A 24,217-nucleotide genomic window follows, 5' to 3' on the forward strand; every position below is an offset into this window, starting at 1 on the left:
TGAGCTGGGCATTCACCACGGTGAGTTCCTCAAGAGTTCAACCTGTTGCCGATCGGGCAAGGGCGGATAGAACTTTTGGAGCTGTGGGGCTTCAAGCCAAAGTAGTTTCGAAAATTCACGGTGTCGGCCCTAGCTTGCAGGAGGAGCAAGAGTCTGGACTGATGAGAAGAGAAGAATGGCCCGAGCCCGAATGAGCCTTCTCGCGGTGAGAGTTCGTGCTTGGGCCGGGAGTTGCCTCAGATGTGTTTTGTCAACCCTTGCCGAACGGCAAGAGGTGCTGGAGTTTTTAGAGGCCTCTGTTGGAACCGAGCGGGCTTGCCGTTCGGTAGCTCAAGATTTTCTGCGGCACCGATTGGAAGGAGGTTTGGGCTCGAGACATCTGATCCGAGCGAGGAAGGGTTTTCCATCGCTTTGGTGTCGCTCGTAAGTTTGGGGTTAAGCAGCGCGTGCCTCGGTGAGTTGAGAATTTTTGTGGGCTTGAGTTCAGTTCTTGCGCCATCCCTGCCCTCAAGGGTGGGTTTCTTTTGGTGCAAGCCTGTTTGTTTGTTGTTGACCTTTTCTCAAATTGGCTGAGCCCTCATACCTTGTCGGTGTCAGAAAGATGGCTGAGTAGTTGAAGCTTGGTTGCGAGGGCAGCTCGGTGAAGTCTGAGCCTTTGGGCTTTCGTGAAATTTGGAGCTGGCTCGAGCACAATTTGGTCAAAGGCTTGAGTTGTGGCAATGGGTGGAGCTGGGCATTCGAGGCAAATTGGCTGAGCCTTCGAGGTGTGCAGATTTGGAAGCCGGGCTGCGTTTGAAGGGAGGCTAGGCCGAATCTTCCAAGGAGGCTGCTGGCCTCGTGAGCAACCGCCGGCAAGGAGTTGGCCTTGCCGTGAGTCTGGCGCTTTGGAGCTTGGCCTGAGTCAAGCCTTGGGGCCGCCATTGTGGCCGGACTGTGGCACGCGGTAGGCGAGCTGGAGCCATTGAGTGGGCCGTCATCATGTGACAAGGTGCCTAGAAGGTAAGTCCCCTCAAAACTTCCTTCATGGTGCTGTCGCTGCTCGCAAGGTCATAACAATTTTGATGTTGACTTTGTTTTTGTGGCTGTTTTAGACCTTGAACTGAGCTGAAATTTGAGCCGGAGTCACCTTTGAGATGTTCCGCTTCAGCTTTTTCGTGAGTTGTCTTGTGAGCTCCATGTTGCTTCTCCATGGGCTCTTGCGCTCGGCAAGGCACAGTGTAATTGGTCGGTTGTTGTTAATCTCTGCAGGTCCGAGCTCGTGGAATTTGGCAAGGCTTTGTGATCATCGTAGGTGGCCGGCAGAGCCTTGAAGAAGGGTGCTTTGAGCCGGGTATTTCGCAAGTGTTTAGGTAAGTTCTTTTTGAAGACATTTTTTGATTTGCTCAACCCTTGCGCGAGCGGCAAGGGTTGTTTAAGAGTAATTTTGTAATTATCCTCATTTTGGCTACCTTCGGCAGGTACTTGGCTGTGGCAAACTTTAGGGACCGTGATCCTTTTAGGCCCATTGTGGGCTCAAGCTTTAGGGGTCTTGAATTTATGGAGCTAGGCCCTTGGTGTGAGCTTGGGCTTGACCTTCATCCAAGGGGTTGGGCTACTAGATTAATGAGGTCTGGCTGTTCGCCAGCATTGGGAATCAAAGCGGGCCGTCCCGCTGCTAAACGCTTTTAAAGTAGCCGGGCCATTGATAACTTGTCTGAGGCCGAGCCATTGAAGCTGGGTCATGAGGGCACCGCCGGAAGCAAGCGTGGAGCTGCTATAGCAGGTGGGCTCCTTTATTTCGGTAAGACTTTGCAAGTCGCCCTTAAATTGCTTTCATGGGCCTTGCCAATGTGCTAAACTTGATGTGTTCCTTGGGTGCTTTGATTTTGAGCAGGGGCTGGAAAGAAAATTGAAGCTAGGCTTGCGATTTGGGTGTCTTGAGCGCCCTGAGAAATTTTCCAAGTGTCCTTGTGTGTTTTGATAAGTTTAGTGGCTGGGTGCCGTATGGCTCGGCCATCTAAATTGCCACAGACGTTCAGCTAGTTGTCATGTGGGCTTCTCATTGGATTGAAATGGTGGTTGGCCTCCTTAGCCCTGCAAAGTGATGTTGTCGGTGACTTGGAATATTTGGCACTTGACAAATTGGAGCATCTTCAAAGTGGCCCGGACAGCCTTGATTCATATGCAATATTCATGAACCATGTTGTTGAATAGGATTGTGCAATGAATTACTTAAATATTACATGCTCGTATGCAATATTTATATGTAAGAAGAGAAATCTTATCTTGCGGTGAGGATGTGTGGGCATTGCTCATATCAGAGAGGTTTGCCGAAGCGTCGAAGGTGACACAATATGTGGCTAGGCACAGGGGTGCCTTGAAGGCATAAAGCTTGCACGTCGCAAGGCGATGTGGCTAGGCACGAAGGTGCTAAAGGCAACACAAAGTTTGCATGTCACAAAGCGATGTGGCTAGGCACGAGGGGTGCCGAAGGCAACACAAAGCTCGCATGTCGCAAGGTAATGTGGCTAGGCACGATGGTGCCGAAGGCGACACAAGGCTCACATGTCACAAGGCGATGTGATTAGGCACGAGGGTGCCGGAGGCAACACAAAGCTCGCTTGTCGCAAGGCAATGTGGCTAGGCACGAGGGTCTTGAAGATAACACAGCTTGCGTGTCACAGAGCGATGTGGCTGGGCACGAAGGTTCTGAAGTCAACACAAAGTTTTGCATGTCGCAAAGCGATGTGGCTAGGCACGAGGGGTGCCGAAGGCAACACAAATCTCGCATGTCGCAAGGCAATGTGGCTAGGCACGAGGGTGCTAAAGATAACGACAGCTCCAGTGTCACAGAGCGATGTGGCTGGGCACGAAGGTTCTGAAGGCAACATAAAGTTTGCATGTCGCAAAGCGATGTGGCTAGGCACGAGGGGTGCCGAAGGCAACACAAAGCTCGCATGTCGCAAGGCAATGTGGCTAGGCACGATGGTGCCGAAGGCGACACAAGGCTCACATGTCACAAGGCGATGTGATTAGGCACGAGGGTGCCGGAGGCAACACAAAGCTCGCTTGTCGCAAGGCAATGTGGCTAGGCACGGAGGTGCCGAAGGCAACACAAAGCTTGCATTGTGACAAGGCATTGTGGCTAGGCATGAGCAGCAATGCCGGTTGATGGCTGGGTGCCTAAGGCATCGCCGCGCGCAGTTGATGGCTGGGTGCCTGAAGGCATCGCACAAGCTATATGATGAAGATTGTATGGGTGCCGAAGGGCACCGAGGAAGGGGAGAACGACATAAGCCTTTTGTATCAATTCCCACAGACGGCGCTAAACTGTTGATGCTCAAAATGGTCAAGCCAAGATTGAGCCCAACTTAGTGATGAGGTATGATGGATGGGGATGAAGGTGAAAACCTTAAGCATGTATGTAAAGACTTGGGCAAGCGATAAATGTAAAGAAGACAAGATATACGTGGTTCACCCTTAATGAATGGGCTACGTCCACGGAGAAGTATGTTCTCATTATAATAGTATATGATTACATTTATACATGAGGTTGGACCCGAATATAAAGATGACAAGTGAGATGCCCAGGCTAGGGATCTAGGAGAGAGTCCCCAGCCCTAGGGTCTAGCTCTGAGACCCGGATCCTCTTCCAAGTGGAGAGAAGAAGTCCCTTCTAAGTGGAGAGAAGTCCCTATTTATAGGGAGGTGAAAGTGGGAGGTTTGTGTAGATTTCCGATGTGGGACTTTGTGCAAGTCGTTGTGGTGGTGACACGTGTCATGGTGTTGATGCTCTTGGTGCTAGTTGCTTTGAGACTGGATATGCTCGGTTGATTATGGTGTAAACAGACTTGATGAAATAGATCAAAAGCAAAGAACTACTCAAACATCAGAAAGTAGCAGAGACATCGCTATCAACTTTCTCTTCCTCTGGCCTTCCAAATAAAGATGACAGAAACAGTAGGCATAATTCTAATTTACCCTTGGTTGATTCCAGCTTTGGTAGACCATGTACATCGAGTACTGGTATCAGCCAATCTCCTTGTAATTCTATTGGAAAAACCTTGCAAACCAGTGGTGGCCCCAGCGAAAGTAGAGTCAGGATGAAGGACAGCGAATCTCCGGATTCCAGAGGGAAGAAGCCTCGGAGAAGATTGTTCAATCTTGAACTTCCAGCCGATGAATACATCAGTGATGGAGAAGAACCAGAAGTAGATTTCATGGGGCCAGGTACAGAAAATTATCCTCCTACCAGAAAAAATGAGGTTACTCAGGCAAGAGATGATATTTTATCTAATCACATCGGTGAAACATCCAGCTATAACAATGTTTTGCATCTAGAAAGAAGCAGTGGTTTGACTGATCTGAATGAACCTATTCAGATAGACAGAGTGTCCGCTTCAACTTCTGTCTTTAAGTTTGGCAATGACTTCAGCTCCAAAGAGGAGATAGAAAGGCAGGTTTTATCTGCAAATGCCTACAAAGGTGTCTGGCCTTTTGCAAAGGAATTCCCAGAAAACCTACAAATGGGGAAGGATGGAAGAGTTAGTAATCTGCATTTAAAGAAAGGGCCCCAATCAAAGTCCTGTTCAGGATGGCTCATCGTTAATGTGTGGCTATGATGCTGAGAATTGGGGAGTTGAAATAGGCGATTGGATAAAGACTAGGAAGACTTTTGCTCTTCCCATGTTTGACAAGGTTTCTTTTCCTTATCCCTGTTCATCCTCAAAATCTGGTTGTCTTGCTTCTTCAGTTGATAATGGCTACACCGTTAGAATTGAATTTGCTAAAAGTAATGTGATTCAGGATCCTGTGTCACACATGGGGACAGTGCAACTGAAAGCAGATGGTCTGGTTCTAGAAAAGAGATTGTTTAATGCCAATGCTGATTCGAGACACCAAATAGATTTAAATAGGTGTTTTACTGAAGAAGAAACTGAAAGGACTGCCGCCTCTCCAATTATGAGAACTGAAACTGTGATTGATTTGGAGGCACCAGTGATAGTTGAATCAGATATAGTTGGGGAAGATTCTATGCAAAGAAACTGTAAAGAACCTCTTGACTTACCTCATGAGATGAGGGCCTTACAAGATTTGCCGCTGAGGCTCTAGTGGCCATCTCATCATCCCAAGGTCATGATATGCAGAACAATGCTGCACATCATCTTCAAGAAAGTGCCACTTATCACGAAACGGCTGCTTCTGAAAATGATTCCCTTCTTTGGTTTGCAGAATTAATTTCTTCACATGAAGGAAATCCTGACAATGAGAATGTGGCAGAAGTTAAGGGAACTGCCTGGGGTGAAGAGTCCTTTCCTGAAGTGTTGGATTTTTTGAGTGTGGAAAACAAGGTGGAGAAGTACTGCTATATGCCTCCAAATCAAGAGAACCCAAGAGAAGAAGTGTCACTTCCCAAACGGCCACGAAGAGGTCAAGCAGGCAACGAAAGGACTTCCAGAGAGATGTACTGCCTGGTCTGGCTTCTTTGTCAAGAAATGAGGTGACCGAGGATCCTCAATTAATTGAAGGGTTGATTACAGAAACAGGTGGCAGTTGGCAGTCAAGTTTGACACTGAGAAATGCGGGTAGGAGCGGTAAGGGAAGGGGGAGGAAACGTATGGGAACTTCTGCTCCCTCTACTACTGAAGTTGCAGTTAGCCAGCCCCGGATTGAGGAACCGACATTCGAGGAGCTGCAGGGACTTGAGGAAAGAAGTCTAACAGGTTGGGGTAAGAGGACAAGGTGTCCACCACGGCAAAGATATAATTCTCCTGTTCCTAAAAGATAAGTGGGAAGTGCCGTCCTTTCCATAGAGATTCAGAAGGGCATTGAAGTATTAGAGCTAACATGCATGGATCTTCCCTTGGGTTTCCAAGCCGTGGAGTTTTAATTGTATATGTGTTGTGCCAAATTTGAGTTGTCCTTAGTTTCGTTTCCTATATTTTGAGCGAACTTGGTTTTTCCATCTATTCTCCACCAAACTGTCTTTTATTGAGATTGTGAATCTCACGCCGCAGAATTAAAGCCTTGCCTAACAGTTGAAATAATCTTGGGCCTTTCTATTGCCAATTGATTTTGAGTTGGATGCTCACATTCTAATGAGTTATCCAAAGATTTATTGTCAACCTATAGAAGACACAAATCAAATGTACTTCAACATATACATATAAAAAAGGGTAGATTACTACACGATTACATTGACAATCTCAAGCACAAAAGGTCAATCAAAGTAACGGAATGAAAAAGGTCACAATTTCAGGCACGAAAGGTCCATATAAGCTTTGCTTGCTGACTGCAGTATGTCACAATCTCAAGCACAAGCACAAAGGTCCATATAAGCTTTGTTTGGAGTGTATAGCCGCAGGAGCTCATTTTTGTGGTTAGCCCAAATTGGGCTGAGAATGGGCTTTCTCATGTATGCTTGTTTGATTCCATTTTGTTGTATTGTATTTGTAGCTCCAACTAACTAACTAACTATATATATATATATGTAATTATTTTATAATAAATTAAGATTTCATTTTAGCTATTGCCTTTCTCTAATTGCTAGGCTATTTCTAATTGAAGACTTGTTGAAATGGCAAGTCTTCTTATCGTCCTCTGTCTACGTATTGTATCCAAATTATCCAATCAAAATATGATCTTGTCTTTCAAAGCATAAGTTAAGAAGACGAAAAGAAATCTTAATAAGCACAATTGTTTTCAAGGAAAGAAAATGAAAACATAATATAATAATCCAGAATTTGGTTTTAAGCTTTGCTTTGAAAGAATATTCGATTCGCTTTTCTACAGATTTTGTAAAGGGGAGAACCTCAGATCAGCTTCTCTAGTAAAGGGGAGAGAGAGAGAGAGAGAGAGAGAGAGAGTTCCCACCCGACCATTCTCCTACTATCCCACTTCAATTTTTGGGCCACCAATCCATTCTACCTTTTTATTTATTTTTGACCGTGAATTTTACAAATTTTAGAGATAGAAAACTTTTTCCTTCCAAGATGTATGTGCATATTACGTGCCTTTCGCTGAATCTTGGAATGGGGAACACATACATACATACATATAAACATCCCCAACACCAACTCATATCATGGTCTCCAAATGCCACCAACAGCAACTGCAGAAACGCTTTTACTTGTCCAGCACTTATGGTTAGCCAAATAACTTGACCCAAATTAAACGAACCATTTGGATCTTTAAATTATAATAAGATCTAAAAGGCAATCTTTTTATCTCACCCAACAAGATGGACTTGGACTGGAAAGAAATGAAAAAAAAAAATTCTGATTATGTAAGTCTATAAAATTATATCCGTGTGAAAGGAATAAGTTGCTTTTTTCCTTCTTCATAATTTTGTAAGTCTGGCACGATTAAATAAAAATGCCTTGTGACAAATGACGACAAATAAGAAAACAGTACGATTTCGTTTGCAATATTGAATTTTGATAGTTAGATTTATGAGAGAGAAAATATGGAGAAAGAGAGGGAGTGGCAGGGTGATAGAAGCTAATACATTTAATAAGAGTAAATTTGAAAAACAAAAACTAACTTGTGTGATGTATTAATTATATTATTTTAAGTATAAGAAAAATAACATCTATAATGAGGAAAAGAAAAAAGGTCGAAAAAAGAAAGTTGCTAACATCTCTCATATAAATTTTGCCACGAGGCGATTGAAAAAATAGGCATATCGAAAACAGAGAAGTAAAAATGAGACCTTAGTACTCCTACTGCTGCACGTACGGCTTCTTGGGTCCAGTGGATCGAGAACAGTACAAAAGCACCCGCACGGCCCCAAAATCAAAATATATATTTTACTTTTATTATTAATCCCTCAGCTCAGCATTTGGGAGGAGATGAGAAAAATTCTCAGAAGCAGAAAGTAGTTAACTAATTAATTGTGTAAAGATATTTACAAATTACAGACTGGACAAGCTTAGCAAACATTTTAACAAAACCAGTTTTCTAAATAAACTAACTGAATCTAACAGACTATAGAATAAGTACGAGGTGCATGATAAGATGATACAGCAGCAGTATCAATGCCATTTGATGTTGTTCTCTCTTCATATTTGTCCACGTGTGTGGTCATCAAGTTTCTTTATGGCGGATGCTATAAAATTGTCTACTAGATTCACTCGGTTCCCCCACTGGTGGGATTAGTTCAGGGCTGCCCTAGCGGCTTTTCTATCTTTCTTTTTTTTTCGGTTTTGGTCCCCCCGACAATATATATCTGCGAACACGCACCACGGCCACAAGTAAACGTCGCTAGGAAGGAGGGCATTCTATGTCTATATGATATACAACCGTGAGACGTCGAGCAGAGACAGGGTTGGTCCCTCTCGCTTGGGAATGATTGGGAATTTTTATTTTTATTTTTAATCTGTTAGATTGATTTTTTTAATTTAAATAAATTATAAAAAAATTTATTTTTATTTTTAATCTGTTAGATTGATTTTTTAATTTAAATAAATTATAAAAAGAGATATCAATATTTTTAATTGTTTGAGGACCTTTTATATTTATTATTTTAAACCGAAATTAAGATAAGGCCACTGACACACATTTGTTCTGCTACGAGTGCCAAGAATTAGGTCAAATCTATTCATGTTGGACTGAGTTCTTTCTTATAGCCCCCTCCATTTTCAGTTTGGGCAATCATTCCTTCTAGTTCAGAATCTCCTAGTACCCTCTTCCTTTTTTGTTTATTTTCTTTGCATCTCTTTCTTTCTTTCAGATAATCCATATGATTCACTAACACGGAATAAAATAGCAAGTAGGAGAGGAATCTTCGGCTTAATTACTTTCTAGCAATGATCTGTTATTGATTGAATTCGCATAAATATTACTCATAGATTTTCTTAATAATTACAACATTACACACACACACACACATATATATATATGCATAATCATACTTATTTCAATGCCATTTTCATGTTTTCTTTAGTCATAACAGCACAAGGAAAGAACGTTCGACAAAGGCATTGCACAAATGTATATATTTTCCCTCATCACCATGCTAGGTGTGCTCCTCCAACTGAAGCAGGGAGCTGGAGTAACATCTCTATTTAACACAGACTACCCGACTGTTGTGATCCTCATTGTTGCTCTGGTTATTTACGATGGGTCATTAATTGGCGCTACATATATACGCCAAACTCACCTTAATTTGGATTTGGAAAAATTCATGAGCAAGATTAGCCTTCTTTTTGGAGTAGTTTCCGTGGTTTTGGAATTGGTGATCCTTGTCCCGGATTTAGGGTTAGTCACCCTCTTCTTTTGGATTGTTTGGTTTGTGACTTCATAGGTGAGTCTGCATGCCTATACTTGGAAACATTGTATAAAAGTGCAGTTGCAAGAATTGTTCAGCCCCTTGAAAAACTGAAAGAATATGTTGCCGCTTCACAGTGAGACCCGAGGAGAATAAGTTACATATGCATGCCACGCTTGAAACAACAAGCTGCAACTCTGACTTAGCTTCAAATCTTGTCTTTGTGTGTGCTCTATATGTAATAAGTTCCATACTTTAAGTTGGAGTTGTATACGGAGCACACAACAAGTTGAAATTGGTACTTAGGTGACGAGGGGTAAATTTAAAAGATATTCAACCAAGAACGCAGCAAACTTCACACACTCTAGACCTTGACCAAATACTCTTATGACTAGTCAACTGTCATATATGAATTATACCAAACAATAACATACACAGAGCACACCAAGATGTACCTGCAAGCCTAGAGAATTACTAGTGACAACCTAGGCACTCAGAAGGACCCGTCAATCTAGGCATCCCATGTGCTAGCAACAACTATGGTGAAAGTGTGTGAAGACCAAACAGCAGAATCAAGCAAACACCAAACAGCAGAAAAAGATGACTAGTCAATGCACAAACCTGATGACTAGTCAACTGTCAAGAACACAAACCAGAAAATTTACAGAGTTGGAAACCAGCTGTTTACCGAAACCCACCATTGGGAAAAACTGGGGGTCATCAACCGACCAGGCAATCCACTAAGTAGAAAAAGATTCTTACAAAGGAACACAAGCAAGCTCAAGAAAAACCTAGATCTATTTAGGAAGATGAGCTATACCTCCTTTGTGCAATCTTCTTCTCCAACTTAGCAAAGCTTGAAGCTCAGTTCTTCATGGCAATGGCAGCTCCTTCTCCAGCTCGTTCATCCCATGGCACTAGCTTGCAAGCTCCAACACAAACCGAAACCAATTTGGATTCAAAGGAGAAAGACCAATTTCTTCAAGAAACCATACTCTTGAAGAAATCAATCTTGAATCTGACCTAGATATAAATGAAAGATGATTTAAGTAGCTAGATGCAGATTTCGGGTTTCAAAAGCAGTTTTTCAAAAAGATATTAATTGGAAAAACTCATAGATGAAATATTTGGTTTTCTCTTGAGGAAGAAGAAGAGAAAGATCGCAAGCCAATCTTTCCAAAACTTCCTCCCCAAAAGAGACAACAGCCAAATGAGAAATCTCGTGGCTTTTAATGTCCAACGAATTCCTTAGGTCAGACAACCCACTTGGCACTGAGAGAGAGAAAGAATAAAAGGACAAAACAGTTTGTTATCCAGCTGGAAACAAGGATGACTAGTCATCTGAGAAACGGATGACTAGTCATCATTTTATGAAGACTGTTTAATGTAATGATATGCAATGCTCAATACCTTTGTCAAATTGCTTGAGCCACCATAGAGCAGAGATTAGAGAAGAGCACCAATAAAAGTTTTCCCTAATCTAGACTTGAGCTTGATAAATTACATTACACATCCTATTACAAAGTTGTCAAGGGAAGCCAAAAGAAAATAGTAAAAACCATACATTAACAATCTCCCCCTTTTTGGCTTTCCTTGACAACACACTCTCTAGGAACACTCAACCCAAAACCGAGACTAAGGAGATGATGAAATGAAGATACCTGCAAGAACAACCAATCTTCCCGGCACAAAAACAAGCATATTATCACAGAAATTTTAAAACAATGTGCAATGTGGGGTTGAGAGTGTTCTCCCCCTTGTTGATAAGGAAAGTGCAAAAAGGCAGAGAGATAGAAACAACATACAAAAGTAACCACAGAGTGATAGGCATATATGAACAAGGTTAACAGCAAATAACTTAGATTGATGACTAGTCAAATAACAGTTGTTTAAAACAGTACAGAACATAGATTTATGACTAGTCAAATACTAGTTGTTCAAAACAGGACAGAACAACTCCCCCTATCAAAATGCACAGACTAATCACAATGTGATTACAAAATAACTCCCCTACCGACCTGCGGAGGGTACAAGATTAAAACCACTACACAAATAGAAACTCCCCCTAAAGCAAAAACACCCCATTTAGAAAACATACTCCCCCTGAGTATCATATAGCATAAAGGAATTAACCTTTGACGTACTCATTAAGCGAACTTTCCATAAATAGCCAACAAACACAAAAGTGCATCAGGCTAAAGAGAATAAGAAATGGAGCATAAGTTGCAAGGAATCATACCTAAAGCAATTAAAATCAAGTGGCTGAATTTAATTTCAATGTGTACACATTACACATAAAGAAACTCCCTTAAAAAGATAGAGTTTCAGCAACATATTTATCAAAACAAGGGACAACCAATGAATTTTTCTTTACACACCATAGTACAAAATCAAGACAAAGTACTAAGGTTTCAAAATTTAAGGCATCAATCATTGTCAATTTGAAGAAAGCACCAAGCAAGATGAACCCTAAATTTTTGCTCAAGATTGAGGACATGCGAGAAAGAACACAAGACATAAGTCTCTAGGTTGTCCAAAAACACAACATAGCTTCCAAAAAGCACAAGAAGAAGAGAGTGGACTAGTGAAACGGACTAGTCACGCATGTCCAAATTTAAGGTGGCATCAAAAGACCAACAACCTCATAGACACAGCCAAGAATAAAAGAGAGCAAATCAATCAAGATAAGGCTTAGAAAGGCAACATTGATGTATGAAAATGATAAAAAGAATCAGCAAGAATGTTGCCAAAACACATGCATCTCAAAGAAACTCCCCCAACAAAATAAATTAGCCAACAATCCAAAACTCATATAGCACAGCAAACTCGTAAGGATTTCAAGACCAACTTATTAAGGTGACTGGTCATAGACCAAAGTGGCATCATCCAAACACGACCACACATAAACACAGTACCAGTGTTGAAACAGAAGGTGTAAATGAGACAAGGAGAAGACAAGTGAGCCTTTGTGCTTTGTGTCATAACCAATGGTCTTAGTTCTTAGAGAGTGAAAATTAATTTCACCAAAAGGCACAAGATCCCTATTAAGCATACAGCATGACTTGATGGCCAGAGACATAGCTAAACAATAAGAGACAAGACCAGATACACGGTCAGAAACGAAAATAGATCATGATGACTAGTCAACCACAATCAGCGTATGCATATAGTGACTAGTCAACCAGAGCAGTAATCACAATAAGCATCATGTTTAGTATCGACCTTATAGAAGATGAAGGACTTTGCTAATACACAGAGAAGCACTAGCAAACATATCAAGTGACCAGGGATGTTCAGCAATCATTGTCTAGACCAAGTCTTCAAGCACATGAATTAAAAAAGAAAAGAATTAAAGGCCTATGCCGAGATCAATCCTAACAAGATGTAAGCAGTTCATAACATTACAAAGTGTTCCAAAGGACAAGCAAATGACAAGCTCCCTTTCATGGAAAAATCACAAAGTGCAATAGACCTATAAATGCAAACATGAGATTGCAGCCAAGACAATCATCATTCGAGTTACATAAAGCAACAACATCAATAGAAGACTACTCAAAAGTGACTTAAGGAACCCATAAGAGAGACAACCAGGTCACATATGGTAACATGGGTCAAATCCAAGAAGGACTAAATACCTTAAGACCAAACCAATACCAGTGACCAATGACTAGTATATATGACTAGTCATATGGGCTCAGAAGACAAACACCAACATTACTTAAACAAGCAAACTCACAGATTTCTCAAATGTGTGACCAAACCCATGACATGTCAATGAAGAAGCTTCACTAAAGCAAAGTATGGACTATCACAGCCAAATAGATACAAGAGAGACTACCAAGTAGTCAATGACTCCAAAGTATGCTCACAAATGCATACAATAAGACTCAACACAGTCCAAACCACATCAAAAGAAAAGAGCTTGAATGACATAAAGTGTAGAGCCCCTTTAAGCACAACAAATAACACAACAAAAATGCAACCAATAATGAATCAGTGAGACACAAAGAATGCTAGATTGGATGACTAGTCATGCGAGGCAGAAATGATTTCCAGAAAGCTAGCATGAAACACATTGACCCAAGACATAGCATACAAAGAGATATCCAAGCATAATAAGCCATATTGAGATGGAAGCAACTAGAATTTGAATTAGAAAAACGACATGCAATAGAATAACATGCATCTCCATAACATGTGCTTAGGTTATTTGGAAAAACACAAATAGGAAATTGTTAATCTATTGCCAAGGCAATATATGCACTCAATTCCCAAAATCAATGAGACACATAAGTTAGAACTTCTCATGAAGCTTAGAGTAAGGAGTTTGGGAAAATGAGGTCTAATTCAATATGAGCTTCAATAATGATTTCCAAGAGTTGCATGAGACTTTCCAAGCATCAAATCTAATATAAGTTCTAGAAATCAAGGCATAAACCCTACCAAGAAATGTGATCCAAAAGTTGACATTTATCAATATTTTAGAAAGGCATAGCACACTTGCTTGTACAATTTTGCTTTTCTATTTGATGATGTACAATGCTCTTCCAAGCGCTTTTACCTTTTTATAAAAAATGAAGTATAGCACACTTGCTTGTCCGAAAATGCTTTTTCTATATTTGTGGACATTGCTTTTCCAAGGCTTTTACTCCAACAATTTATTTGCATTTTGATTTCCAAATGGATCAAAAGATCAAGGTAGAGAGACAACTACAAGTGATCTTAGACACTTTATAGATAGCTCAAAGCATATCATGCAACCCAAGTATATTCAACAAAAAATGCTCAAAATTGTAGACAAGAATGGGGATAACTCTTTCACACCTACAACATCATGAAAAGACTTCCACTCATAAGAATCATGCATCTTGAGAGAAGAGAGCTTACATGCAATTTATTAACACAAACAAAATGGAAATTCATATTATGAGCACATGAAATTGAAAATACAAGTTAATCCATTTTGCACAACCCAATAGAAGGAAATCAATACCTTCAAGTATCTAGCGGTTGAAGAAGAAAAAAAAAAAAAAAAATAGCTAGTTGCTTCTCAATAGACACAAATTGCAAGGCAAGGCAATTACTAAGATCTCTTGTGCAAGAAAATGTCTTAAGTCAATTAGTCAAATGTCACCAAGTTCTTACATAAAGCATGGAATTTAGTTGGACTCAAGATTCAAAGGATTGTGAGGGAGATGACTAAAAGACATGCACACAATGACCACATCTTTCTAAAACAAAAATGAAATAAATATATAAAAAATAAAAAAGAAGAAGTAAGATGCATGTGCATGACAGGGTATCTAGACTCCATGAATCAACCACAAACAAGAGAATGGTCTAGATACATAAGATAAAGAAACTAGTCACCAACATGAGGAAGAACATGGTCTTCCTTCTTGATCCAAACTTGCTTCACTTTTGAGACTTTATGAGGCATAGAGATCACCTTAGGAATTTTGACAGCTTTATAAAGAAGATCATTCACTTGAGTTTGAAGTGAGTTGTCATTTACTTTCTTGAAATGAACAAAAGGCTTTTTCTCAAAATTCCTAAACTCAAAACACTTTGGTCTAATGTGTCCTAATGTGCCACAATGATGGCATATAGGAATGAACCTTTTTGGTTGTTGAAAACCAAATTTTGCAAGTGAAAAATGTTTATCTCTTGTACAAATAACAGATTTTGCAAGCTCACATGTTTTAAGAGATGAAATATGGTTCTTAAAGCCATTTGCATCGGTTGCTCTAGACACATTCCTTAGAGCATTACACCTAGGTCGAATATGACCTTTCACACCACAATGGTAACAAGTAGGAATGAATCTTTGAGTCCTAGTTGGCTCTAAAACATCAAACTTTGTATTTGACTCCTTGACAAATGTGGTCAAATGAGGAGGGGCATATGAACTAGAACAACCATAACCAAAAGCAATTTTGTCTCCATGAACCTTACCCATATTCAACATTTTATCCACCTTTTTAGCCCCTATGGTAAGCTTGATCACCATGTCATTTGCCTCATTTATCTGAGTCAACAAATTCTTGTTGGAGGCATGGAAAACCAAGTTGTTTTCCTTGAGCACATTCAATTGGTTTGAAATGTCATTTTTAATGACAATCAATGAATCCTTTTCACTCTTCAAGGTCTCAATATTTTCACTCAATTCATTATTTGCTTCTTTAAAAGTGCAATTAAGAATTTCCAGGTTCTTTACCTTCCTTTCAAGTAGGAAATTTCTTTCCTTAAGCTTGGAAGTTTCAGTAAAAAGGACATCATACTTTTCACACATACCCAGGTATGACTGGTCATCCTGTTTCTGTATGACTGGTCATCCTGCCTATCATCTCCAGACACAGATTCATTTTTTGAATCAGATTTTCCTTCCTTAACTACATGAACTCTAGCAATGCTAGAGTTATGAACAGAACCAACAAGGGCAAAATTATTTGTCTCTTCAAAAGATGAAGTGATATAGTTATTGGAATCAACACTATCACTATCACTCCATTGTGCACTAATTGACTCATCTCTCCCATTAGACTCTATCATGTGGTTATTTGCACATTCCACATCAGTGTGACCAGCACCACCACATAGATAGCACTTTACAAGACCCTTCAAACTTTTGTCCTCCCTAAAGCCATAAGAGTCCAAAAAATTCATCTCCTTAAAAACATTGTCTTGAGACACACATGTAGACGAGCTAAGAAGATTTTGACAATTCCTAGTGACTTTGGTTTTACCTTTGACAACCCTTCTATATTTCTGAACAAACAAGGCAAGCTCATCATGAATGCAATGAGCAATTTGGTCCATTTTTATGTTTGCAAACCTAATACCAATTAGCACCCAAAGGATCTCTCTATTTATATTAAGAGCTGGTGCTCTGATACCAATTGAAATTGGTACTTAGGTGACGAGGGGTAAATTTAAAAGATATTCAACCAAGAACGCAGCAAACTTCACACACTCTAGACCTTGACCAAATACTCTTATGACTAGTCAACTGTCATATATGAATTATACCAAACAATAACATACACAGAGCACACCAAGATGTACCTGCAAGCCTAGAGAATTACTAGTGACAACCTAGGCACTCAGAAGGACCCGTCAATCTAGGCATCCCATGTGCTAGCAACAACTATGGTGAAAGTGTGTGAAGACCAAACAGCAGAATCAAGCAAACACCAAACAGCAGAAAAAGATGACTAGTCAACTGCACAAACCAGTATGACTAGTCAACTGTCAAGAACACAAACCAGAAAATTTACAGAGTTGGAAACAGAAACTGTTTACCCAGAAACCCACCATTGGGAAAAACTGGGGGTCATCAACCGACCAGGCAATCCACTAAGTAGAAAAAGATTCTTACAAAGGAACACAAGCAAGCTCAAGAAAAACCTAGATCTATTTAGGAAGATGAGCTATACCTCCTTTGTGCAATCTTCTTCTCCAACTTAGCAAAGCTTGAAGCTCAGTTCTTCATGGCAATGCAGCTCCTTCTCCAGCTCGTTCATCCCATGGCACTAGCTTGCAAGCTCCAACACAAACCGAAACCAATTTGGATTCAAAGGAGAAAGACCAATTTCTTCAAGAAACCATACTCTTGAAGAAATCAATCTTGAATCTGACCTAGATATAAATGAAAGATGATTTAAGTAGCTAGATGCAGATTTCGGGTTTCAAAAGCAGTTTTTCAAAAAGATATTAATTGGAAAAACTCATAGATGAAATATTTGGTTTTCTCTTGAGGAAGAAGAAGAGAAAGATCGCAAGCCAATCTTTCCAAAACTTCCTCCCCAAAAGAGACAACAGCCAAATGAGAAATCTCGTGGCTTTTAATGTCCAACGAATTCCTTAGGTCAGACAACCCACTTGGCAGCTGAGAGAGAGAAAGAATAAAAGGACAAAACAGTTTGTTATCCAGCTGGAAACAAGGATGACTAGTCATCTGAGAAACGGATGACTAGTCATCATTTTATGAAGACTGTTTAATGTAATGATATGCAATGCTCAATACCTTTGTCAAATTGCTTGAGCCACCATAGAGCAGAGATTAGAGAAGAGCACCAATAAAAGTTTTCCCTAATCTAGACTTGAGCTTGATAAATTACATTACACATCCTATTACAAAGTTGTCAAGGGAAGCCAAAAGAAAATAGTAAAAACCATACATTAACACAAGTAGCAACACCAAATTGTGCTCAGAATGGGTCTTGTTGTGTTGTTGCCACAGGCTTGTTCTTGAAAGAAGTTGAGATTTCACCCCAAAACCAATTGGTAATGGGGGGAGTAGCCCAACTCCTTATAAGCCTTTGCTAGGTTTCTCAACTTTCCAATGTGAGACTCTTTACCTTCACATCCTCACACGCCCTCACACGTGTGGCGAATTTTCAAGCCTAACATGTGGACAACACATTTTTGGGTGATGTGGAGCACGTGCGGCTGTTGGGTTTTCACACGTAGGCAACCCGCTCTGATACCATGAAGGAAGTTGAGGTTCCACCCCAAAACCAATTGGCAATGGGGGGAGTAGCCCAACACCTTATAAGACCTTGCTAGATTTTTCAACTTTTCAATGTGGAACTCTTTACCTTCACATTCTCACAGTACCAAGATGATAGAGAGCAAATTTGCACAAGAACAAAAATAATTTAAAAAGAAAGGCATTAACAAAAGGAGATTGGCAATTTTCTTTTTCTTTGGTGAGGACAGGCCTAGGGGTATGTCATTTTTGAATTCATAGTGGAGTAGGAAATGGACAAACAAATTGCTGTGTTCGCATGCTAATTCACCCAATACGAGTATGACGGTCAAATATTACGGCTGTATATGAGTATGACCTCCCGCGAAACCTCCTCACACATTTTCTTCAGGTTATTACCCCTGAGTACCCTTTCTTCACGTCATTCCTCTACATACTACAGCCATTGATTTATTAAAACACTCTCACATCCAACCGTCCAAAAATCTACTATACCGACACGTCACATGTATAGCATATTAGCACAGTGTGATGGTCCTATCGTTTTCATTTTGAATCAAACTACGTGTAAAATTGAGTTTATAAAATACTGCCTGTGATGTTTTCTCTTTCAAATGACTAATAAGAAAAAAAGTATGAGTTCCTAATATGGAATTTTGATGGGAGACTGGCGTTAGATTTATGAGAGAAAGAAAAGATGGAGGACGAGAGAAAAAGAGGGAGTGGGTTGATAACCATGGGTAGACTAGTGAAAACAGTGTTTTTTAGTAAAGTCGTTAAATTGAAAAACATCATGGGGAGACCAGCGCTGCAGCCTCTATAGCAGAGTTCGCCACAGATGGGATGGATGTGCCCTTGAGAAAATCTCCATGGATGTCCCTAATGGATGGACGTGCCCAAGTAATGATGACTTTATGGTTTGGTTCACTAATCATTATAAAATGAGATGTATCTTTTGGGAATATAATGTCCAGTTATAATGACCTACGATGGCACTTTTTCTTTTGGAAATATAATGTTTAGGCACTTTTCCTTTTTGGGTTGAAAGGATGCTTGTCCAAATTATCCTATAGAATATAAGGAATATAAGTCAAACATGTCTCTCCTATTTTCAATGTGGATCCCAACACATTGGGTTGTAAAAATTAATGCAAATAACGATGGGGCTTAGATCTTGACCAAAAAAGAAAATAGAGCTTAAATTTCTTGGATATGTCATCATAGATATATACCTTTTAATCAAAGGGTTCCTGTCCATGGAAGTTATATCTTTAAAATTCATAATTACAATCTCCATACCATGATCTTGTATCTTTCCATGAACATAAAAATCTTTTGATCAAAGATCTATGTCACCTCTATATCAAGAGGTACCTTTCCATGGAAATTATGTAAATTGGCATATGCTTTTGGCTCTTATGTTTCTAAATAAATTCATAATTAGTCTGCACTTGTTAGTAACCTCTGCCTGCAATTAGAGAAAAAACCAAAACCATGTTTTCGCTTTCGTTTATTTTTAGTGCTTGTGTTTTGTACCTAGTTTTCTGTTAACATTTATTTGCTCATAATAGATACATTGGTGCTAATCCTGTTAGAAATTCCTGTATTACTATATTCGTTTGAAGCTATTTGTGTTTGTTTTTGTTTCTAATATATATAAACCTCATAAATGCATATGATTTTGCTCTTTTAAGTGTAAAGTTTTCAAGCACAAAAACATACCCACATCTCAAACAATCTTATACATATACATATACATAAAAATAAAATAAAAAGTTAGTGTAATAGAATGTCACAATCACCCACACCCACAACACCCACTTTCTTATCAACACCCACTTTCCTTCGGCACAAATTGCTTCCCAGAAATTATGTCTATTTTTCCATGTTGGACTGATATCCAGAAAAATGAGGGCAGTGGGCAGCAAGAAAAACACTTTAAGCACTCAGCTCTTGATCTGTTGCTTAGCTATACACCATTATTGGATTTTTAAATTACTTAAGAGCTCTTAAGTTATTAACTAACAAGGAAGAAAATACTATAATCAACTCTCAACTATGATGGATCTAATTATTAATTAATATTAAAATGGGTTAAGAAGGTGGTATTAACATGTCAAATAATGTTTACTTTTCATGGTTTTTCCTTTCTTTTTAAAAAGAATGATTTTAGGATATTTTGTAAAAATATATATTTTTACTTTGTTTCTCCTTCATGCAAATCACCATTTTACGCACGTACAAAAATAATTATTATATATAAATAAATAAAAAGTGAAAATTTGATAGTGCATGAATTAAGTTGCATGCCATGTCCCATGTGTGCGAAATTAAGTTGTGTCTCAAAAATAAAAATGATTAAAAGCATAGAGATAGTGTATGTATGGGTGATAAGGGTAGTAGGAGAATGGTCGTTATCTCATATATCTGTGTATGTGAACACACAGGCTGATGGCTGGTGGAAGGACAAGAAGACAAACATTAATGCCTTCAACAAAGATGGACTTAGACTGGAAAGAAAATGAAAAAAAAAAATCACTGACGAACATTAAGTCTATAAAATTATATCCGCATGAAAAGAATAAGTCATAGATTTGTAAGTTTGGCTCTTGATTTAACAAGTGGGATATTATATATGTAGTTGAGTCATGCAAGAAAGAAAACATGGAGGAAGAAACGGGGAACATCGGTCCATTATATGAATAGTTGCTGACCCAAAGAATATCATATTGATTAGGACATCAACGCATATGTAATCTACTTTTGGAATTCTTCATTAAACAGTTGGTCCATTCATAATTATATTAGGCTTCATCAAACTAATTTGAATGCTTCTTCTTTTTCTTATCTAACTGTCTGAAACTAAACTTTGCGAATTGAAAAATTACCTCAAGCAGAAAATTGATCACTCGTGTGTCGTGGATGGACGTAATTTCATATGGATAGAGAATTTTTTTTTGTTTTTTACCAAACAAATAAATAAAGCATTTCATAAGGAATTTTTCTTACCATTCATTCAACTCTAAGTAACAACTGTAATAAAACTTAATCTCACGTGTACATCACGTGCTTGTTTTTAATCTGTTAGACAGTTGTTAGCTTAAGCTTACTTAAGCTCTAAGTAAGTGAGCTTAAGTGAAAAAATAGTTACAATCTTTGTGGTGTGGTTCATTATCCTTTTTGGGATAAGCCAAACTGTGAGCATATTAACGGGCCTCATAATCTTTTTGAATCAAACTATATGTAAGATCAAGTTTATTGAACACTTGCTGTAATTAATGTATGTAACTTTCTGATGCATTTATGTTGATTTGCCTATTGTCACTTTCTGGTGCTGTGACTTCTGTAAGCCCTCCTTGGAGTTTTGATTGTTAGATTTATGAGAGAGAAAAGATGGAGAAAGAGAAGGAGTGGCGGGTTAATAAGACAGTGTGTTATTAGTAATCATGGGGGCCGGTGAAAACAGTGTTTATTAGTAAAGTGCCAAAAACAATGTTTATAAGGCGTATATTTTATTGAGTAGGAAGAGAGTAATCATGGAAGTAGGCATAGCAACGCGCTTTGTCAAGTGGGATTGTATGTAATATAGCTTGGTTTTTAGGACATCATCCCATGTACATAAAGATGCCTTCTTGTGACAAATGACGATGAATAAGAAAAAAGTACGAGTTCGTTTGCAATATGGAAATTTGATAGTTAGAGAAAGAAAAGATAGAGAAAGAGAGGGAGTGGTGGGTTGACAGTTAGCACAAATCTAAGACATATGAGTCTTACAAAATGAGATCTCATCTAGACCCTACACTTGTCTAGCTAAAAATGTTGCATTTCAAATTATATACCAGGAATTTCATTTCCACCTCATGTGTCATTCCTCCCTATATTAATTAACAAGCACTTCCTCCCTCCTCAAGAGACTTGTCCGAGTTTTAAATTTCCGGTTCGGACGAAGGGAAGGGCACTCCATATCATACCATACCATACTCTTCCATATCTATACCATACCATACAACCGTGAGACGTTTACAAGAGTAAGTGCACATTTTATTGCTTTCATTGTTTGTCTGTTTTTCTTATGAGTTCTCCAAAATCTGCCAATAGTGCATTATGATAAGGCTTATGAGCTGGAATTGTTCCTGAACTTTTCCCAAGTTGTCTGGGGAAGCAGTACTTTGCAAATCTACATGCCTTCGTTTTTTCTGGCTCTGGATATGGAATTTAGTTGTCTTGGGAAGTTCGACTTTTGCACTCATGAACATGCCCAGTTGGTTCTTCTTTTCTTCATTTTTTTTTTCTTTTTTTTTTTCTTTCTTTTTGTTATTTATTATTATTATTTTTTCTGGCTTTGGGTATGGAATTTAGTTGTGTCTCTGCACAATTATTTAAAGACTCACAAGACGATCGAGCTAAGTGCGGTGTTTTTCTTTCAGTTTTTTTCTTGTGTTGTAGCTTAAGAACCCAATTGCTTCTTCTTTTTTTCCCTGTTTTTTTTATGGCTCAACCCAGTCGCTTCTTCTTCTTTCCTTTTTTCTGGCTCTGGGTATGGAATTAAGTTATGTCTCCGCACAGTTGTTCTAAGACCCATAAGACGATCGAACCCAGTTGTTTCTTGCTCAACCCAGTTGCTTCTTCTTCCTTCCTTTTTTTGGCTTTGGGTATGGAATTAAGTTGTGTCTCCGCACAGTTGTTCTAAGACCCAGAAGACCATCGAACCCAGTTGTTTCCTTTTTTTCTCGTGTTGTAGCTCAAAAACCCACTTAGATTTCCCCCTTTTTTTTTTTCCTGGCTCAACCCAGTCGCTTCTTCTTCTTTCCTTTTTTTGGATTTGGGTATGGAATTAAGTTGTGTCTCTGCACAGTTGTTCTAAGACCCATAAGACGATCGAACCCAGTTGTTTCCTTTTTTTCTCGTGTTGTAGCTCAAAAACCCAATTAGATTTTCCCCCTTTTTTTTTTTTTTTTCTTTTTTTTTTCTGGCTCAACCCAGTCGCTTCTTCTTCTTTCCTTTTTTTGGCTTTGGGTATGGAATTAAGTTGTGTCTCCGCACAGTTGTTCTAAGACCCATAAGACGATCGAACCCAGTTGTTTCCTTTTTTTTCTTGTGTTGTAGCTCACGAACCCAGTTGCTTCTTCTTTCTTTCTTTTTTTTCTGGCTTTGGGTATGGAATTAAAGTTGTCTCTACACAGTTGTTCTGAGACCCATAAGAGGATCGAATTAAGTGCATTATTTTGCTTTCATTTTTTCTTATGTTGTTTCTCAGGAAGCCACTTTACCGCCACGCCAAAGTTGTTCTAAGACCCACAAACAGTGTATCCAATAATATGCGACCCGCCTTTGATCTAAATTCTGTTTCTTTCTTGCTGCAGCAGACTTTGGCCAACCGCACGGGATGAATCATCAAGCCAACCTCCCTGTTAGCCATCCTCCACGATCAGAGCCGTAAGTCAAACCCTTCTTCCCTTCGTTTCAGTCGTAGCTCCATTTGCCCTTGGTTTAAATTGTCTTGTTCAAATAGCCATAAAAAAACTTCCAACGTTCAGGAATTGCATGGTTACCCCAACGGGCTTGAGATCTTTTGTCCCCACATTGTGTCTCCCTTTCTACTTCCTATCTTAAATTGTGACATCTGTCCTTCCACTTAAGCGAATCAAAATGCTTCTATGAGAAAATAATAAATAATAAATGTTGAGGTACTTGGTCTACTTGCGGAGGAACTATTGTTTCTCTCTTTGTTGAGATTAGTTCATATGCCACCGGACCTATATGGTGCAAGCCAGAGAAAGAGCTCAACAGAAGCAGTTAATGGGACTACTTTAATAACTCAGTTCTTCTGTTGTTAATTCTGATAAATGCATGCTCTATAGTTTTTCTTATTATTTATAAGATTACATGTATATAATATAAACAATCCTTTACCATTTACATTTTCTCATTAATTGTAGCAGCAACACAAGCAGAGTACTTTCTACAAGGGCATTCCACAAATATATATGTTTTATCATCACCATACTAGGCGTGTTCTTCCAACTGAAACAGGGATCTGGAAAGGTATCTCTATTTGACGAAGACTACACGTCTTTTGTAATACTTATTGTTGCTATAATCGTTTATGGAGGGTCATTAATTGGTAGCACATATATACGCAAAGCTCGCCTTAATTTAGATTTGGCAATATTTATGGACAAGATTAGCCTTCTTTTTGGAGCCCTTGCCTTGGTTTTGGAATTGGTGATCCTTGTTCCGGCTTTAGGGTTATCTGCCCTCCTCTTCTGGATCGTTTGTTTTGGGAGTTTTATAGCTGTTTACTCGTACCCATTCCTCAAAACATTGTTTACAAGGGCAGTTGGAGGAGTAGTTCACGCCTTTGAAAATTTGAGAGAGTATCTGTCCGCTGTCTGCTGCTTCGCAATGAAATCTGATGAGGATCAAACTGGGTTACCCTAAGTAAGTTACATACCACACTTATCCAACAAGACGCAAGT

At 39.2% G+C, this 24,217-nt stretch overlaps 1 long non-coding RNA gene across 1 annotated transcript; it reads right to left on the minus strand.

The window, feature by feature from the left end:
• Window positions 1-3,487: 3,487 nt before the first annotated feature.
• On the minus strand, window positions 3,488-5,774 carry LOC148918084 (uncharacterized). Its single transcript, XR_016126379.1, has 2 exons — window positions 5,048-5,774; window positions 3,488-4,499 (listed from the first exon to the last, which is right to left on the minus strand). It is a non-coding gene; the product is annotated as an uncharacterized LOC148918084 (long non-coding RNA).
• Between the last annotated feature and the right edge of the window lie 18,443 nt (window positions 5,775-24,217).

The sequence above is a fragment of the Prunus mume genome, linkage group LG4 (genome assembly GCF_029339155.1).
Source record: "Prunus mume cultivar Tortuosa linkage group LG4, ASM2933915v1, whole genome shotgun sequence".
Lineage (NCBI taxonomy): Eukaryota > Viridiplantae > Streptophyta > Magnoliopsida > Rosales > Rosaceae > Prunus > Prunus mume.